This window comes from Patella vulgata, chromosome 3 (assembly GCF_932274485.2).
Source record: "Patella vulgata chromosome 3, xgPatVulg1.2, whole genome shotgun sequence".
In the NCBI taxonomy this organism is placed as follows: domain Eukaryota; kingdom Metazoa; phylum Mollusca; class Gastropoda; family Patellidae; genus Patella; species Patella vulgata.
In genome coordinates this window covers 40298-58598 of record NC_065881.2, presented here as the reverse complement: position 1 = coordinate 58598, position 18301 = coordinate 40298, and positions in this window count along the sequence as shown.

Here is an 18301-nt window from a genome sequence, read left to right as displayed (position 1 = left end):
GTTAATACACCCACACGCTTTAACGTCCGCATGAACACTCCTAGAGTTTCGCCCCTTAACGCACAACAAATAACTCCCCCTAATTACCACCATGGAAAAGGCAACAAGGCGTCTTGGTCCCTCCCCAGATTAGTGAAACCCACCCTAGTGCTGGGTAGTTCTAACTTAAGTAGGATCCCCAAGGGTAGGTCAGGTGTCCAGATCGAAGCATACGGGGGAGCCATGATTCACAACTTGACCCATATGGTAAAGAAGTACGACAAACCCGATCTACCACAGAGAATAATTTTCCAGGTTGGCACCAATAATCGCACACAGGCCCACACAAAAGCACACAATGCCTACAAACACTTAATTGCCACCACCAGAACTAAATTCCCCTCTACCAAACTGTTCATAGCACAAATTCCGGTTTCAGACATGTTGAAGAGAGCTGCTCCCATTGAAGCAGATAGACTAGTCAACCTCAACCACCTGCTTGTATCGGACCCACCCGAAGGCGCCACGGTATTATCTCTCCCAGACCATATTGTACACGTCAACGCTGGAGACAATATCCACTGGACGGACGTCACAGCAGACAGACAAATTAACCACTGGCTCAAGGAGGTCGGGCCTTTAAACTAATTCCTGAGGGGGGTACTAATCAAACTCGCGTAGCAACTACCCCCACTCCAAATCCTAGATCAGAACTAGGGAAAACAGTAGTTAATTTAAGTTCTCGACCCATTACAACTTCCGAAAGGCTCGTCCTGGATAAAGGCTTGAAATTCATCCCCTCCCCCCAGCCTACCTCTATTGAGGATATACTGGAATCCACTGACCGATTTTGTAGAGTAATCAAATTGACCTATTTTTTTCGCAACAAACCCCATAGGGGCCAACAAACCAAGTTTACCGAAAAATCCACATGGAATCCCCCAGAAATCGCGATCAGGGGGGACATCTTAGCTCACCTGGATAGGATGAAAGACGCCATAGCGAACATACCTATCATCAGGGAAAGGGACAATCTAACGCGACAGGAACGAACAACACTCAACCAATTAAAGAAAGATAAATCCATCGTTATCAAAAAAAGCGATAAAGGTTCCTGTTGCGTTATATTGAATCGCGATGATTATATTTGTGAAGCTGAGAACCAATTAAGCAACACAAAATACTATAAAAAGCTTGATGCACCTATTTTTCTGGAAACCCGGCTCATGATTAATAATATTTTGGAAAGACTAGTTAAAAGGAAATTTATCACCGAAAAACAGTTCGACTATCTCTCTGCTAAAGAAGATTGTCGCCCAAGACATTTCTACACACTACCAAAAATCCACAAAAATCCCGATACGGGTTGGCATCTCCCAAACAAAATACCCAAAGGAAGGCCCATCATTTCCGATTGCTCCAGCGTGTGTAGAAATGTCTCGGAATACATTGACTCTTTTTTAAAGCCACTGGCGTCACAGCATCCGGCGTATCTAAAAGATACGAATAACTTTGTGGAGAAGATCAAAAAACTTAAAGTTCCACCTAATGCGCTGTTAATATCTATCGATGTACAGAGTATGTACACAAATATTGACAACGAGACGGGCCTGAACGCACTGCGAAAGGCCTTTTCTAGAAATCCGGATAAATCACGGCCGGACCGTGACATATTAGAGTTACTGGAAATCTGCCTTACACGTAATGACTTCACTTTCAATGAAAAAACCTATCTTCAGACCACCGGTGTGTCGATGGGACAAATCTACAATCCTAATTTTGCGAACATTTTTATGGCAGAATGGGAAAGAGAACTTCTCCCCCTCTGCCCGTTAAAACCAATTTTTTATGTACGTTTCTTGGACGATATATTCATTGTTTGGACCTACTCGATAGAGGAATTTTGGCAGTACTTCGAAACACTAAACAACCATTACCCTTCTATAAAATTAACTGCGACCGTGAGCCAAAAAAGCATTGACTTTTTGGACACGACCGTGTTCAAAGGCGATGACTTCACGGACACTGGTAAGCTAGACATCAAAGTCTTCTTTAAGGAGACTGACACACACCAACTTTTGTTCAAATCATCCTTCCATCCCAAACACACTTTTTCTGGCATCATTAAGTCTCAAATTCTCCGATTTCTCCGTATTTGCACCCGCCAGACCGATTTTCAAGCCGCGTGTGCATTAGTGTTCGAGAAACTCCGGGAACGGGGTTACTCGAAAAGATTCCTTCGCACCATAAAAAATACCACTTTGAAAGAGAGTAGAGAAAATGATATAGTCCCGTTGAAACCTTTCCAACAATTCGGTGCCAGGCCCTGTATGTCTTCTAAATGTAGCATATGCAAATACCTACTTCGAACCAATTTTTTCGAAAACAAACATTCTTCCAAAAAGTACCCAATTAGAGAACTTCTCACTTGTGAATCATCCAACCTAGTTTACCTAATTTCCTGCAAGTCTTGTCCCTTACAGTACGTGGGGGAGTCTCGAAATTCGTTGAGAGATAGAGCCATAGGTCACCTTTCCGATATCCGTAGAAGACTAGACAAACCCGTTTCAAAACACTTCAATCAAGGTAATCATGCCATAAGTGACTTCATCATTACTCCCATTGAAAAAATACCACCGACGGAGGATTTAGACGAAACGAAAAAGCGCCGCTTAGGGAGAGAAGATTTTTGGATAAAAAAATTAAATACACTATCTCCCTACGGCGTTAACATCCTTTGTAATTCGGACATCTTACCTCTTGTGATTCAATACAATAGCACCGCGTTCTCAGCCAGTAAAATTATCAAAACATATTACTACGAGTTACAGGAAAGCCTCCCCAACATCTTCAAAAACAAACTGATAGTAGCTTACTCCAGGAACAAAAACCTCAGCGACATTGTCGCCCCGAGTAAGCTACCCCAGTTGATCCCTCTTCCCACCACTTGAGCTCCCTTCCTCTTTGAGCCATACACTTAGACTAACGACGAGACGAGGCCAAATCGGACGATTGTTAGCCAGACCATTTTATACCTTCCCGTACCCTAACCCCGGCTACCCCATTCTTACCCCATAATATCCAAATCCCTGGTTGTCCGTACCCCACATCCTCCTCCGAGATTTCTCCAACACCCTCGGCCCATGCTTTTTTTGTGAGGTACCCTAACCGGTAACCCCACCCCTTACCCTAACCCTAACCCTAACAATATTACCTGACCTAAAAATAACCCTAAGACCCTAAACAGGCGTGTGTCTTTCCTGGCAGCATCAAAACCTCGGCCAGTGCAATTCTGATTTAGTTTTCACTAATTCACTCCCCTAATCCCTAACCCTAACCTAACCCTAACACAACCCTAACCCTAACCCTTCACTCCCCTAATCCCTAACCCTAACCCTAGTTTTTATTCATATTGTTACCAGTCCATAACTTAGTGGATTATTTCGCAGGGGTCTGTAGCCTGTTGGACAACCGCTGTTTCAGTTCACCTGAGAAGCACGATTTTACGGAACAAACATAAAAAGTAAAGGGTCAGGTTCTGAAAGGGACAGGTTCATAAATGGGTAACGGTTTTCTGAGTAAGGTATTTAGGTTTGGGTTAATGTTTTTCGGGTTCGTGCATTTGTGTTCGATGGCGCGTCCCGAACCCGAAAAAGTTCAGTGTTTGAGATTGTTTCTTGAAAAAGTAAAGGGTAAGGTTCTGAGAGAGTCAGGTTCAAAAATGGGTTCCGGTTTTCTGAGTAAGGTATTTAGGTTTGGGTTAATATTTTTCGGGTTCGTGCATCTGGGTTCGATGGCGAGTCCAGAACCCGAAAATCTTTGATGATTGAGAATGTTTCTTGAAAAAGTACAGGGTTTGGTTCTGAACGGGTCAGGTTCATAAATGGGTACAGATTTTCTGGTTGAGGTATTTAGGTTTGGGTTAATATTTTCCGGGTTCGTGTAGCTGGGTTCAATCGCGAATCACAAACCCGAAACAGTTTGATGTTTGAGAATGTTTCTTGAAAAAGTATAGGGTAGGTTTCTAGAAGGGTCAGGTTCAGAAACGGGCACCGGATTTTTGACTAAGGTATTTAAGTTTGGGTTAATTTTTTTCGGGTTCGTGAATCTGGGTTCGATGGCGGGTCCCAAACACTGATTTACTACAAACATCATATTAACGCTTAATTATAAACACTCATCATCTTTCGCATTGATATTAGCCAGGGATAGTAATTTTTGCATTTTGATTTCATTTCCTTGCTTTTAAATGTTACCGAGCTTCACGGCTTCGCCGTTCGCTTTTTAAAGCTCAATACACCTGTGGGGTATGCGAAAACCCTGTTATTTGGGTGGTACCATTTTATATATTAATATTGAAGGTGACATCAGTGTTTTAACTTTTAAAGATGCAGCTGGGAGTTTTTACACGATACTAATAAAAATTTAACCCGTTTATCAACTCTATTTCTTTTTATTATACATATTACAACTGATCCTTGTTTATAGCCTTCAATTTGTTTCCTCGATGTTTACGTTATTTTGAGACTAACAAACGTTACTTATTATCTGTTTAATGGGGTGAGAATAAAGAGTTTTTTAGTGCTTAATTGTTACAAGTGCAGTGCGAAGCGGTTGGTCTAGCTGGCCGAGCGCCTTTCCACTCTCTCGATTTTTCAAAATAACAAGTGAACTTCTCTGCTCAAATACATACACATATATTGCAAGCCATAGGCCTACATGTACTCCATAAATTATGCAAAAACTATTTGTAGAAAGTATACTCCTAGGGTTAGGGTTAGGGTTTGGGTTAGGGGTAGGGTTAGGGTTAGGTTAGGGGATAATTACTACTTTCCGCCCCGCCCGGATTGATGAATTTCATGCAAAATCCCACCAGACATTCCTATTCGTTCATTGTCGAACAATGATTCTTTCTCCGTTTCTTATAAGGAAGCAAATAGCCATACTTAATTTCTGATGGTAGAAACTGAAGAATTATGTTTTTAAAAAAATAAGATAATAAATGTAAATTGTAGAAAATCATTAAGAATATTAGTCTATTTTGGTTGAGGGGGCATTTCTACAGATTTTGGTTTTTAATTTATGTACTTACAATGTCAGTGTTTATGTTTGTTCCGTAAAATCGTGCTTCTCAGGTGAACTGAAACAGCGGTTGTCCAACAGGCTACAGACCCCTGCGAAATAATCTAGGGTTAGGGTTAGGGTTAGGGTTTAGGGTTTAGGGTTAGGGTTAGGGTTAGGGTAGGATGAGGGGTGGGTTACCGGTTAGGGTGCCCAACAGAGAGCATTGGCCTGGGGCAAGGGAGTTGTCAAGCAGTCGGAAGGTGGGCTTAGAAAACAAACAAACCGGTTAGTCTACAGGTTTTATCATGACTCGAGGAAGTTAGGTCTCTTTTTGTACAGGGGGTAGTTTGCTAGGGACAACAATATCGCTAAGATTTTTGTTCCTTGAATAAGCTATGATGAGTTTACTTTTGTAGATTTTTGGTAAACTTTCTTGTAATTCGTTATAGTATTTTTTAACGATTTTTGTGGCTTTGTGTGCCGTGCTATTGTATTTTATGACTAGTGGGAGAACACTGGTGTTGAGGAGTAGATTAATGCCGTTTGGGGATATGGTGTTTAACTTCTTAATCCAGAAGTCTTCCCGAAGTAAACGGCATTGTCTCGTGTCTTCACTAGTCATGGGGATTTTTTCTATTGGGGTGATAATTAAATCCGATATCGAATGGCTGCTTTGGTTAAAATGCTTGGAGGGTTAGGGTTAGGGTTAGGGATTAGGGGAGTGAATTAGCGAAAACTAAGACAAGATGCACTGGCCGAGGTTTCGAAACTGTTTTAGGAAAAAAACACGCCTGTTTAGGGTCTACAGGGTTATCTTTAGGTCAGGTATATCTTATTTCTTTAACTTTATGACTTGCTGGAGGGTTTAATCTTTTGCCGGGACTCTTCTAGATGGTTTGTTTATAGTGAACGGATCTGTGTGTTTAGTAGAGAAACTGAAGCGGTTGGGAACTACAAATGCGGGTTTAACTAGCTTCGAACGAGTGTCTGGTAATCGGGGTCTACTAGGGGGCGCTGTCTTAGGTTTCTGAATAGACTTATTTCTCTTACAAGGGGAAGCAACTCGGGTAGGGGGCGCTTTTACTTTCTTACTCGGAGTTCTGAGGGTTGACACTCGGATGGGTTGTACAGATTTTCCGGTAGATGGCGCTGAAACGGGCTTCACAGAGAAGTTCATAGGGGGCGACACAGAACTTACGGGTCGTGGTGATCTTTTGCGGGGCTGGCGTTGTGGCTTAGGTGATGGCGGTACCGGCGATAGTCTGACCGGACTCGTCGGGAGGACTGGTGCCGGGGACTGTGGTGGGGTGGGTAACGCAGTCGGTAAGTACGCCAAAAAGGTATCAACAGTTTCTTGCCTAAGCCGCTTACCATAGTTTTTCTTGGCCCATGCAAGAGCCCGGTGACCCATATTCATGACCTCATCTCCCGTATGATTGTAGTGGAAATCAGCGACGTTTTCTAGTGACCAAGTTATTTCATTTTCATAATGTTGACGTAGTTCGTATCTAATGTGAGCTGCCCAAGCTGCGTTGATTTCATGGATTTTACTAACTATTGTAGGATTTGAACGGGCCGGTCTAATAAATCTATTTAGTTCGTTTTCTTTCTTTTTAAAGCAGGTTGACGGTTCCGCGAGATTAGCCAAATGATGGAGACACTGGATGTACTGGTAAAAAGCCCGGGTGATGAGTCGACGGCTGTGTTCCGAGGACTCATCTCTTTGGTTTTCCATTTTAGCATGAAAAGAAAATAGAGAATTGGTTAGAATAGTGCTAAATGGGTATATGGAGAGAAAATGGGCGTGTTATTTGCCTTGGATTATATAGAAGTATGAACTCTGGGGAGACAATTGAAGTTGATTTTAGGACAATACGTGCTAGTAGACTACGAAGCTAGATAAAAGACAGACACAGTGAAAATTTGATATGAATGAGATTATCACGAATGATTTTATTTTATTAAAATGTGATAAAATATTTAAATGAAGAAGAGTTAAAAGGCAAGATTTAACAAAAAAATAAAACAAGATAAACAAAACAAAAAACTTACAAATTAAAGGGCTCCTTAAATCCTCGACGCGTTTCGATGTAATGATCTTTATCAAGAGGAAACAATGTCTGATTAGAACTCGGGAATTTGGGTTTATAAATGCTCGGGAAGGGGGTGACAGGCTTAACTCTGAACTTAATTGATTGGGCGCTTTGCTGAGATCAAAGGGACTTGACACATGGAGTAATTAATGGCTTCAATTAAGGCGCTAGGTCAGTTAATTAGAAGAGTGTGGGTTCACTTGGTACTCAACTAATCGCGGGTAATAGGGTCAATCAGGAGCCGTGACAGGGAGGTTCTTAATCAATAATTAATCAAATAATGTACACATTACAGTATAATAGAGTTAACGCGTACAAAAACAATCAATCAATCAGTATCTAACAAAATTCGTTTAGAAGTGTACAAAAAGTGGTTAATAATAATTTGTGAGTGGTAATCAAGACATTGTAAGGAGCCAAGGAGACAAATATTTATACGAGAGTGGTTAAAATAAACATATACAGCACTTTTCGGAGACTAATAATGGACAATAATATTGGTTTTAACATAAATACTAACTAATGATGGACAATGAAATTGGTTTTAATATATGGATTTGAATTTAAATAAATTCTGACCTAAAGATAACCATGATGGGTTTACGTGAAAAATCCGACAGATCTCTGCCTGGCACGGGCTCGGTTAGGGATTAGGGGAGTGAATTAGCGAAAACTAAGACAAGATGCACTGGCCGAGGTTTCGAAACTGTTTTAGGAAAAAAACACGCCTGTTTAGGGTCTACAGGGTTATCTTTAGGTCAGGTATATCTTATTTCTTTAACTTTATGACTTGCTGGAGGGTTTAATCTTTTGCCGGGACTCTTCTAGATGGTTTGTTTATAGTGAACGGATCTGTGTGTTTAGTAGAGAAACTGAAGCGGTTGGGAACTACAAATGCGGGTTTAACTAGCTTCGAACGAGTGTCTGGTAATCGGGGTCTACTAGGGGGCGCTGTCTTAGGTTTCTGAATAGACTTATTTCTCTTACAAGGGGAAGCAACTCGGGTAGGGGGCGCTTTTACTTTCTTACTCGGAGTTCTGAGGGTTGACACTCGGATGGGTTGTACAGATTTTCCGGTAGATGGCGCTGAAACGGGCTTCACAGAGAAGTTCATAGGGGGCGACACAGAACTTACGGGTCGTGGTGATCTTTTGCGGGGCTGGCGTTGTGGCTTAGGTGATGGCGGTACCGGCGATAGTCTGACCGGACTCGTCGGGAGGACTGGTGCCGGGGACTGTGGTGGGGTGGGTAACGCAGTCGGTAAGTACGCCAAAAAGGTATCAACAGTTTCTTGCCTAAGCCGCTTACCATAGTTTTTCTTGGCCCATGCAAGAGCCCGGTGACCCATATTCATGACCTCATCTCCCGTATGATTGTAGTGGAAATCAGCGACGTTTTCTAGTGACCAAGTTATTTCATTTTCATAATGTTGACGTAGTTCGTATCTAATGTGAGCTGCCCAAGCTGCGTTGATTTCATGGATTTTACTAACTATTGTAGGATTTGAACGGGCCGGTCTAATAAATCTATTTAGTTCGTTTTCTTTCTTTTTAAAGCAGGTTGACGGTTCCGCGAGATTAGCCAAATGATGGAGACACTGGATGTACTGGTAAAAAGCCCGGGTGATGAGTCGACGGCTGTGTTCCGAGGACTCATCTCTTTGGTTTTCCATTTTAGCATGAAAAGAAAATAGAGAATTGGTTAGAATAGTGCTAAATGGGTATATGGAGAGAAAAGGGTTAGGGTTAGGGTTGGGTTAGGGTTAGGGTTAGGGTTAGGGTTAGGTTAGGGTTAGGTTGGGTTAGGGTTAGGGTTAGGGTTGGGTTAGGGTTAGGGTTAGGGTATTGAATTGGGTGGGGGTTCCTAAGATAGGGCCCCCACTGGAAGCATGGGCCTAGGGCTTAACAAATTGTTTAAGCAAGTCAAGGGCTTGGGAGCTATGAACAATGGGCTTTGAGGTGAGCGGTGGTTGTGGTAATTTTACAGGTTTACTATAATAGGCTAAGATAACAACCAGTCCGTTAAATTTGGTGGGGTGGGGTGTTCGTCATGGCACTGTCTCAGAGAAGTTGAGTATTCACCTTGATGCCAGAGGTTAATTTGGTACTAAATTTGCGGGAGTTTGCTGGGGACTAGAATGTCTGTAAGGTTTTTGTTTCTAGAGTAGGCGACAATAAGTTTGTTTTTATATATATTCGGGAATGTTTCTTTCAGTTGTTCGTAAAATGTTTTAATTATTTTTGTAGCATGATAGGCTGTGGTGTTATATTTGATTACTAGGGGGAGAATCTTGGTATTAAGCCGAACGTTTATGCCATTGGGGCAAATGGTATTCAGTTTGTTTATCCAAAAGTCTTCCCTCAGTAATCTATACTTTTTGGTTTCTTCCTCGCTTGGTGTGGGTGGGATTTTTTCAATTGGGGTGATAATTAGATCGCCTGACGTGTGGTCCCCCTGGTTGAAATGGGCGGAGATAGGTTTGTCGTTTTTTCTCCTGATATCTGATAGGTGGCCTATTACCCTCTCCCTCAGAGAATTCTGAGTTTCACCGACATACTGCTTGGGACAGAGCTTGCAGGAAATTAGGTAAATTAGGTTGCGGCTTTCGCACGTAAGGCGCTCAATAATCGGGAATTGGTTCTGGGAAGTCTTATTTTCGAAAAAATTGGTGCGCTTTAGGTGTTTGCATATGCTGCACCTAACGCTCATACACGGCATGGCTCCAAATTGTTGAAAGGGCTGGACTGGGATTATGCTTTTAGCTGTAATTTCTGTCAAAGTGGTGTTTTTGATGGTTCTAAGAAATCGCTTCGAGTAGCCCCGTTCTCGGAGTTTGTCAAAGACGATTTTGCACGCCTGTTCGAAGTCGGTTTTGCGCGTACAAATTCGGTGAAAGCGAAGTATTTGGGATTTGATAATCCCCGAAAATGTATGTTTGGGGTGGAAGGATGACTTGAATAAGAGTTGGTGGGTGTCTGTTTCTTTAAAAAAGACTTTGATGTCAAGTTGGCCAGTGAGATTTATGCTTTCACCCTTGAACACTGTCGTGTCCAGGAAATCTATGCTATTTTCGCTAACTGTGGCGGTTAGTTTTATAGCGGGGTGGTGGTTGTTGATAATGTCAAAGTACTGCCAAAATAGTTCCAGGGAGAAGGGCCAAACGATGAAAATATCGTCTAAGAATCTGCCGTAGAAGGCAGGTTGTAGGGGACAGAGGGGGAGGAGTTCCCTTTCCCACTCTGCTAAAAAGATATTTGCATAACTCGGGCTGTAAATTTGTCCCATTGCTACCCCAGTGACCTGGAGGTAGTTTTTTTCATTAAAAGTAAAGTCGTTGCGGTTTAGGCAGATTTCCAATAGCTCTAAAATTTCTGCGTCCGGACGAGATTTCATAGGATTTCTAGAAAAGGCTTTTTGGACCGCGCGTAAGCCTGTTATGTTATCAATATTCGTGTACATGCTCTGTACATCGATAGATATTAATAACGAGTTTGGGGGGGCCCTTAGTTTCTTTATTTTGTTGATGAAATCGTTGGTGTCTTTTAGATATGCGGGGTGCTGGGAAGCTAGTGGCTTTAAAAATGAGTCCATATATTCAGAGACATTATGACACTCACTCGAACAGTCCGACACAATTGGGCGCCCTTTGGGTTTTTTGTTCGGGACAAACCACTCCGATTCGGGATTCTTGTGGATTTTCGGGAGAGTGTAAAAATGTCTCTGTCGGCAGTCGGCTTTCGCGGAAAGGTAGTCAAACTGTTTTTCGGTTAAGAATTTTTTGGTAACAAGTGTCTCTAAAATTTTGTTTATCATGATACGAGTTTCCATAAAAATCGGTTCGTTTATTCTTCGATAATACTTCTCATTGCTTAATTGTTTTTCGGCTTCTAAGATGTAGTCATTTCGGTTTAAAATGACGCAACAGGAGCCCTTGTCGCTCTTTTTGATGACGATGGATTTGTCATTTTTGAGGGCGTTCAAGGCTGTTCTCTCTGCGCGTGTAAGGTTGTTTTTTTCTTTGAAAATAGGTGTTTGTGCCACTACACTTCTCATTTTTTCCAAATGTTCTAAGATATCACCTCTGATAGCCGCATTTGAGGGATTCCAATTTGATTTCTCTATAAATTTAGTCCTTGGGCCGCTGTTGGGTTTTTCGCGAAAAAAATAGGTAATTTTAAGGGATCTAGAAAATAAGTCTGTGGATTCCAGGATCTCGTCGACAGATGTCGGTTGTGGAGAGGGAATAAATTTAAGGCCTTTATCGAGAATTTGATTTTCTAATGGGGACATTTTACGGGAGCTTAAGTTAATGACCGTTTTGCCTAATTGGGATTTGAGAATTTGAGTGGAGGTATTTACTGTGTTGTTTTCATTTGTACCTCCCTCGTGGCTCAGTTTAAACACTCAGCTTCCCTGAGCCAGTGGGTCAGTTGTCGGTCAGCAGTCGTGTCAGTCCAGTGGATTCTGTCGTTTGGGGCAAGTATGACTTGGGATTTGCTAAGTTCAATTATTTTGGCATGTTTGGGGGGTTCAGTGCGGAGGTAGTGGTTCAGGTTGGTCAGGTTTTCGAATTCTTTAGGGTTGGATTGCTTCAGGAGTGGGGAAAAGGGGATGAGAGCGATGTGGATTTTAGTCATTGGGAATTTTGTCCTGGTAGTGGTGATAAGGTCGGCGTATGCGCTGTGGGCTCTTCTGGGGTGCATCTTCCTGTTATTGGTTCCTATTTGGAAAATTATGTTCTGGGGTTGGCCGGTGTCTTTACTGTCCCTTATGATTTCTGTGAGGTGATGGATTTTCCCCCCGGAGTAAGCCTCTATTTGTACATCCTCTCTACCCCTGGGTATCCTAAAAAGGTTGGAGCTGCCTATCACCAATGTTGTCTTAGTTATTTTGGGGAGGGACCAGGACGCCTTGTCCCCATCATGTTTTCGGGGGGCTAATAATTTGGGTAGGCGAGGGGTACTGACTCTAGGAGTACTCAAGTTCAAACTATGCCGACGTGGCGTACCCATTGGTATTACATTGAACGTAGGTGATAGACTCTTGCGAGTTATCCTTGGATGTGTGATGGGGCTGGCAGGAAAATCAAGGTTGGGAATAGCGGGCGACACAGTGTCCCCTTGTTTGTTCTCCGTACTAGACACAGTGTCTGTTGGGGAGTCTAATTTATCTATCAAGGCGTCGAGTTGGGGATTTGGGGGGGTGGAGGGAGAGGGGGAGGGGAAGATGCGGACGTTGATCTTCTTTACTGGAGTGTCCGTGGTTGGTGAGGGGGATCGTTCTCGCCGTTTACGGGAGGGTGTAGCAGGGTTAGGGTTAGGGTTGGTCGTCGTGGTTGTTGGGTCGATTACCATTGGGGAGGTATGCGGGGGAGGGGGGGTGTTGGGCTGGGTCCGTCCGTCATTCGGTGTGCTGTCAATAAGTTCAAGGAATCGTGTCCTGGTCAAGGCGTTCATTTTCCTACCGAAAGATTTTTTTGCCCATGATAGTGCAGTGTTGCCGAAATTGGTGATTTGCTCTTTATTGAAGTTTTGTCTATGGAGCCAAATTAGTTTTTCGTCAAGTGTCTTCTCATAGTGGGAAACCATTTCCCTGCCTACCGATTTTGCCCAAGATTTGCTTAATGAGAGGATGGTGTTCGTAAGGGTCGCAGTGACCATAGCCGGTTTAACAAATTTAGTTAGGTCCAAGACTTTGTTGTGAAATCCTCTGGCTAGCTGACCGTCAGCTTGTAATCTCATGATCGATAAGTGGTGTAAACATTGCAGAATTTGGTAAAAAGCCTTAATCGTTGGTCCGTCCTTGTTGGGGGTCTTGTCCGTTTGGTTGTTATTCTTGGCCCAGTTCCTATTTTGGTTTTTGGGGCCCCTGGGGGCTCTGGGGCCTCTGGGTGGTGGGATTTCCATGTCCATTAAGGGTTGAGGCGGGGTGTTCTGGGACTTCTTGTGAGTCGGTTTACGGGGATGTAGAGGATTGCTATAGTTGGAAAAGGGTTGGGGGTACGTATCAAAAAACTGTTGGGGGTGGGGGTTATAGCCTTGTTGGGGGTGGTAGTTGTAGTCTTGTTGGGGATAGGGGTTGAAGTGTTGGTAATTGTTAGGGGGACCCTGGTCGTAGTTAAAGTTTTGATAGCGATTGCCATAATAGCCCTTATTATTATAGCCCCTATGACCCTTTCCGTACATAATGATAGATAAATCATGGAAGGCATAAACAAGCGTCTATACTTTATTACGATCAAGTATATTAGACCAAATAATGGTGTATATAAACAGAAAGAGGGTAATATGATAAAAGTAAAGAGAGACAAAAAAAACAAAAAAAACTTAACTGATACAGAATCCAAGAATGAGTTCACACAATAATCCAAATAATGAGAAATCACAAAAACACAAGTTATAAAATTCACAAACTAAAATACTTAGTAAATACTAAGATAAAGAAACTCCTCTTAGAACGATAGCTATTTCGGCTAGTGTAAGCCTTTTTCAAGTTCGTGTCTGAAGACTAGGGATCGAGTCTGCCCTTATATTGGGAAAATACGGGGAGCTTGGAGATAATTTTCCTGTGATTTGGTTGGCTGTTTTTCGTGATTGACCACGTGTGTTAGAGCCGGAAATAAAATACATCCGTGGAAATGATCGGGTGTTTGGAGTCGTTTTTGGTTTGATTGATCACGTGTCTTCAAAGGCCGGAAATATTTTGTATCCGCTGTTTGTTTAAGGATTATGCAGGTTTTTACTAACTTTCTTCGGGTTTTAGGGATGGGGGGTGGGGGGCAAGACGATTGTTTTCTGTTTGTGGGTGGGCTCTTTTAGCCCATTAATCCAAATGGTCAAAGTACGTAATTTTTCGTGCTTCCTTTAAACGAGTCGGGGGTGGTAGTTTTTGAAATTAACCTGTGCTCTTTGTGCGAATGTCCCGACAAGACTTTAGTTTGGTCTCCATTTGTCGACCATATGCATAGGTGGTATTTTAGAAGAATACCGATTCATGTCCTATAATGGCTGTGAAGGAGTCAAGCTCCCTTTGATGTCTTGCATCAATTTGTTTTGTTTCAAAGCCCATTTTTGGCTTTCAAGGGAGTATTACTCCGATGCTGTCTTGTGGGTCTTCTGCCGTGGACATGCACTATGTTATTTTGAGCTTAAATGTTTTGGCCGAAAAGTATCTAAAGTGACTCGATGTGACCAGATTTGGGCTAGATCGCTTGCCTGTTAGGTTTCGGAGTGGGAGGTGAAAAAAGAGAGAAAGAAAAACTTGATAAATCCCGAGCGGGTTTTATGGGGGGTGGGGTTGGGTGACTCGAGTATCCTAGTCTTCTGACAGAGGAGATTTTACTTTTTTTAGATAAACGAGGAGAGCAAATATCGATATACATTTGATTGTAAAGTGAAGCATATATATAGAAAGAGATAGTTTTTTTTGGTACTAGAAGAGATAAACATTATTTATACACTTTCTAGGAGACATAGATATATGCATATCAAATAGACAAAAGCAAGTTCATATATTATTAGCAGAGTAGGTTATTTTTCAGCCCTTAACATGTTGTTTAACTCTTGTATATATACTTTGGTACAGTTTTGGACATAGACAAGTATGTTGTATAAAAAAAGCCGGGTATATATAGGAAGAGCGTGGACAGTAATATGTACATTTGCTTAACAATAAAAACATTTTTATGTGTAATAGAGTTCACCAGTTCAAATAAAAGGTTGTAGTATCGGAAAGGATATTCTATAAGTTCAACAATACACATTTCGTATACAGATATAGAGTTAATTTCAACCTCGACAGGTTTCCCTTATGAGTGAAATACTGTCGGTATATACAATATTTTAAGAGTAAAAAACATTTTGTGCTTAAAAGAGTGTACATGTTCAAAAAAGTGGCGAAAAGAATATTCTATAATTCCAACAATAGACATTTTATATACACATATAGAGTTAATTTCGACTTCGATAAGTTTCCTTTATAAAAGAAATACTATCGGTATATCTATTGGTTTAATAGCAAGAAACATTTTGTATAAGTTCAAAAAAGTGGCGAAAAGAATATTCTATAAAACCAACAATAGACATTTTATATACATATATAGAGCTAATTTCAACCTCGATAAGTTTCCTATATAAAAGAAATATTATCGGTGTATCGATTGGCTTAACAGAAAAAACCCATTTTGTGCTTAAAAGGGGTGTATAAGTTCAAAAAAGTGGCGAAAAGAGTATTCTATAATTCCAACAATAGACATTTTATATACACATATAGAGTTAATTTCAACCTCGACAAATTTCCTTTATAAAAGAAATAGTATTGGTATATACATTCCACTAACAATAAAACATTTTATGCTTAAAAGAGTGTACAAGTTCAGAGGGGTGGCGGAGATAATATTCTATGAGTCCAACAATGGACATTTTGTATACAGATATAGAGATAATTTCAACCTCGATAAGTTTCCTTTAGGGAAGAAATACCATCGGTATATACAGAAAAGGACATGTGATATATTTGCATTTTGTCCATTAGGAAAAAACATAATAGTAAATTTCAGAAATTATACTATAAAGGGGGTGATAATAATTCGAGTGAGTATACTCTCGAGGTATTCGAGGGGTTAGCTTTCCACGTTTTCCTGAGTAAGTTGAGTCAGGAAGTCGTTGAGAGCTAGATTTTTATAAAAACAAGCCCATACAATTTTTCAATGGGTATTTTACGTATCCATTGATTGATTAATGGCGTGTTTGTAAAGGGAAAAACTGGATGGTTAAACCAATGTCCTCCGTAATAAGACCCGTGCGGTATGATTACGGTGTGAACATTGGTTTAGGAATTAGTTGGTTTTAGTCGTATTTGAGCATACTTATACCAAAGAAATGGGCCCTATTTTGTTCCTTAATATTCTCTATTCAATAGAAATAATATTAGGACTAGGTTTCATTGCTTTGGTTTATTCGCTGGAAGTAGCGGCGAGCCGTATGTAAATAGACATGTCGCACTTTGTTTGCTAAATGAAAACAAAGTGTGCGTCAATATTTTAGGATTAGTTTGTTACGCTCGCCCGGTGGTGTTAATTTTTGGCGAGTTTGGTTAGCGTTATTAGAGCAATTGTGTGGTGCTCGGGGTTATGTTGGGGTTATTATCAATACGGAATGTTTGTGTTCTGGGCAGGGTTAGGGTAAGGGTTTGTTTTGTTTTATTTTCCCATGGCGTTGGGTTAGGGGTATGGTTGTAAGGGTTAGGGTGAGGGTTAGGGTAAGGGTTTGTTTTGTTTTATTTTCCCATGGCGTTGGGTTAGGGGTATGGTTGTAAGGGTTAGGGTGAGGGTTAGGGTTAGGGTAAGGATTTGTTTTATAATTAGGGAAGAAAATTGTAAAAGCCGTAAAAGTTTTGACTTGCAAGTGGTTACTATTTTCATGTGGGATAATGCGGGCTGGCATATGAGGAAATTCTGTCTGTATTTAGATCCTAATAGTCTCTGAAGTGACCTGTATTGTATGGACAAGAATTATGTATGTTATATTTATATTTCCAGTCCCGTTGAGGCAAGCTAAAGGAAAAGAGGGAAGAAGAAGTTAATGGTTATTTGCCTTGGCCTTCGTCGATATCTGTCTGTAATATGAAGCAATTAAGTAATATATATGCGATTCTATTTCTGTGGAAGAAAAACCGGGACAGGTTCTGGGATGTTCGCAGGAATTTGGTAAAATGTCAACTGAAAAACAGATGATATATAAGATTTATTTGGTGGTACATTGGCTATAATAGTATTGCTAATGACGTATGCTTCCTCAGTCAGCCCGGGGATTATGGTTCTTGGGTGCTTGTCGCGTATCTTGTTTCTAGTACTTGTCAAAACATTAGTGATTTTCCTGTAAATAGCATTTATGGAGAAAAGACATAACAAAAAGCAGGGGTTAATGGTTATAATGAGGATTTAATAATATTCCAAATATTAAGATATGTAAGGTATGGTATGTTTACACCTCCATTGGAGTCCATTTTAGACCCGTCTCTTGTCTCGCTAAACTATTCGCATTCCCTGGCACGAGCTAGGTTAGGGTATTGAATTGGGTGGGGGTTCCTAAGATAGGGCCCCCACTGGAAGCATGGGCCTAGGGCTTAACAAATTGTTTAAGCAAGTCAAGGGCTTGGGAGCTATGAACAATGGGCTTTGAGGTGAGCGGTGGTTGTGGTAATTTTACAGGTTTACTATAATAGGCTAAGATAACAACCAGTCCGTTAAATTTGGTGGGGTGGGGTGTTCGTCATGGCACTGTCTCAGAGAAGTTGAGTATTCACCTTGATGCCAGAGGTTAATTTGGTACTAAATTTGCGGGAGTTTGCTGGGGACTAGAATGTCTGTAAGGTTTTTGTTTCTAGAGTAGGCGACAATAAGTTTGTTTTTATATATATTCGGGAATGTTTCTTTCAGTTGTTCGTAAAATGTTTTAATTATTTTTGTAGCATGATAGGCTGTGGTGTTATATTTGATTACTAGGGGGAGAATCTTGGTATTAAGCCGAACGTTTATGCCATTGGGGCAAATGGTATTCAGTTTGTTTATCCAAAAGTCTTCCCTCAGTAATCTATACTTTTTGGTTTCTTCCTCGCTTGGTGTGGGTGGGATTTTTTCAATTGGGGTGATAATTAGATCGCCTGACGTGTGGTCCCCCTGGTTGAAATGGGCGGAGATAGGTTTGTCGTTTTTTCTCCTGATATCTGATAGGTGGCCTATTGCCCTCTCCCTCAGAGAATTCTGAGTTTCACCGACATACTGCTTGGGACAGAGCTTGCAGGAAATTAGGTAAATTAGGTTGCGGCTTTCGCACGTAAGGCGCTCAATAATCGGGAATTGGTTCTGGGAAGTCTTATTTTCGAAAAAATTGGTGCGCTTTAGGTGTTTGCATATGCTGCACCTAACGCTCATACACGGCATGGCTCCAAATTGTTGAAAGGGCTGGACTGGGATTATGCTTTTAGCTGTAATTTCTGTCAAAGTGGTGTTTTTGATGGTTCTAAGAAATCGCTTCGAGTAGCCCCGTTCTCGGAGTTTGTCAAAGACGATTTTGCACGCCTGTTCGAAGTCGGTTTTGCGCGTACAAATTCGGTGAAAGCGAAGTATTTGGGATTTGATAATCCCCGAAAATGTATGTTTGGGG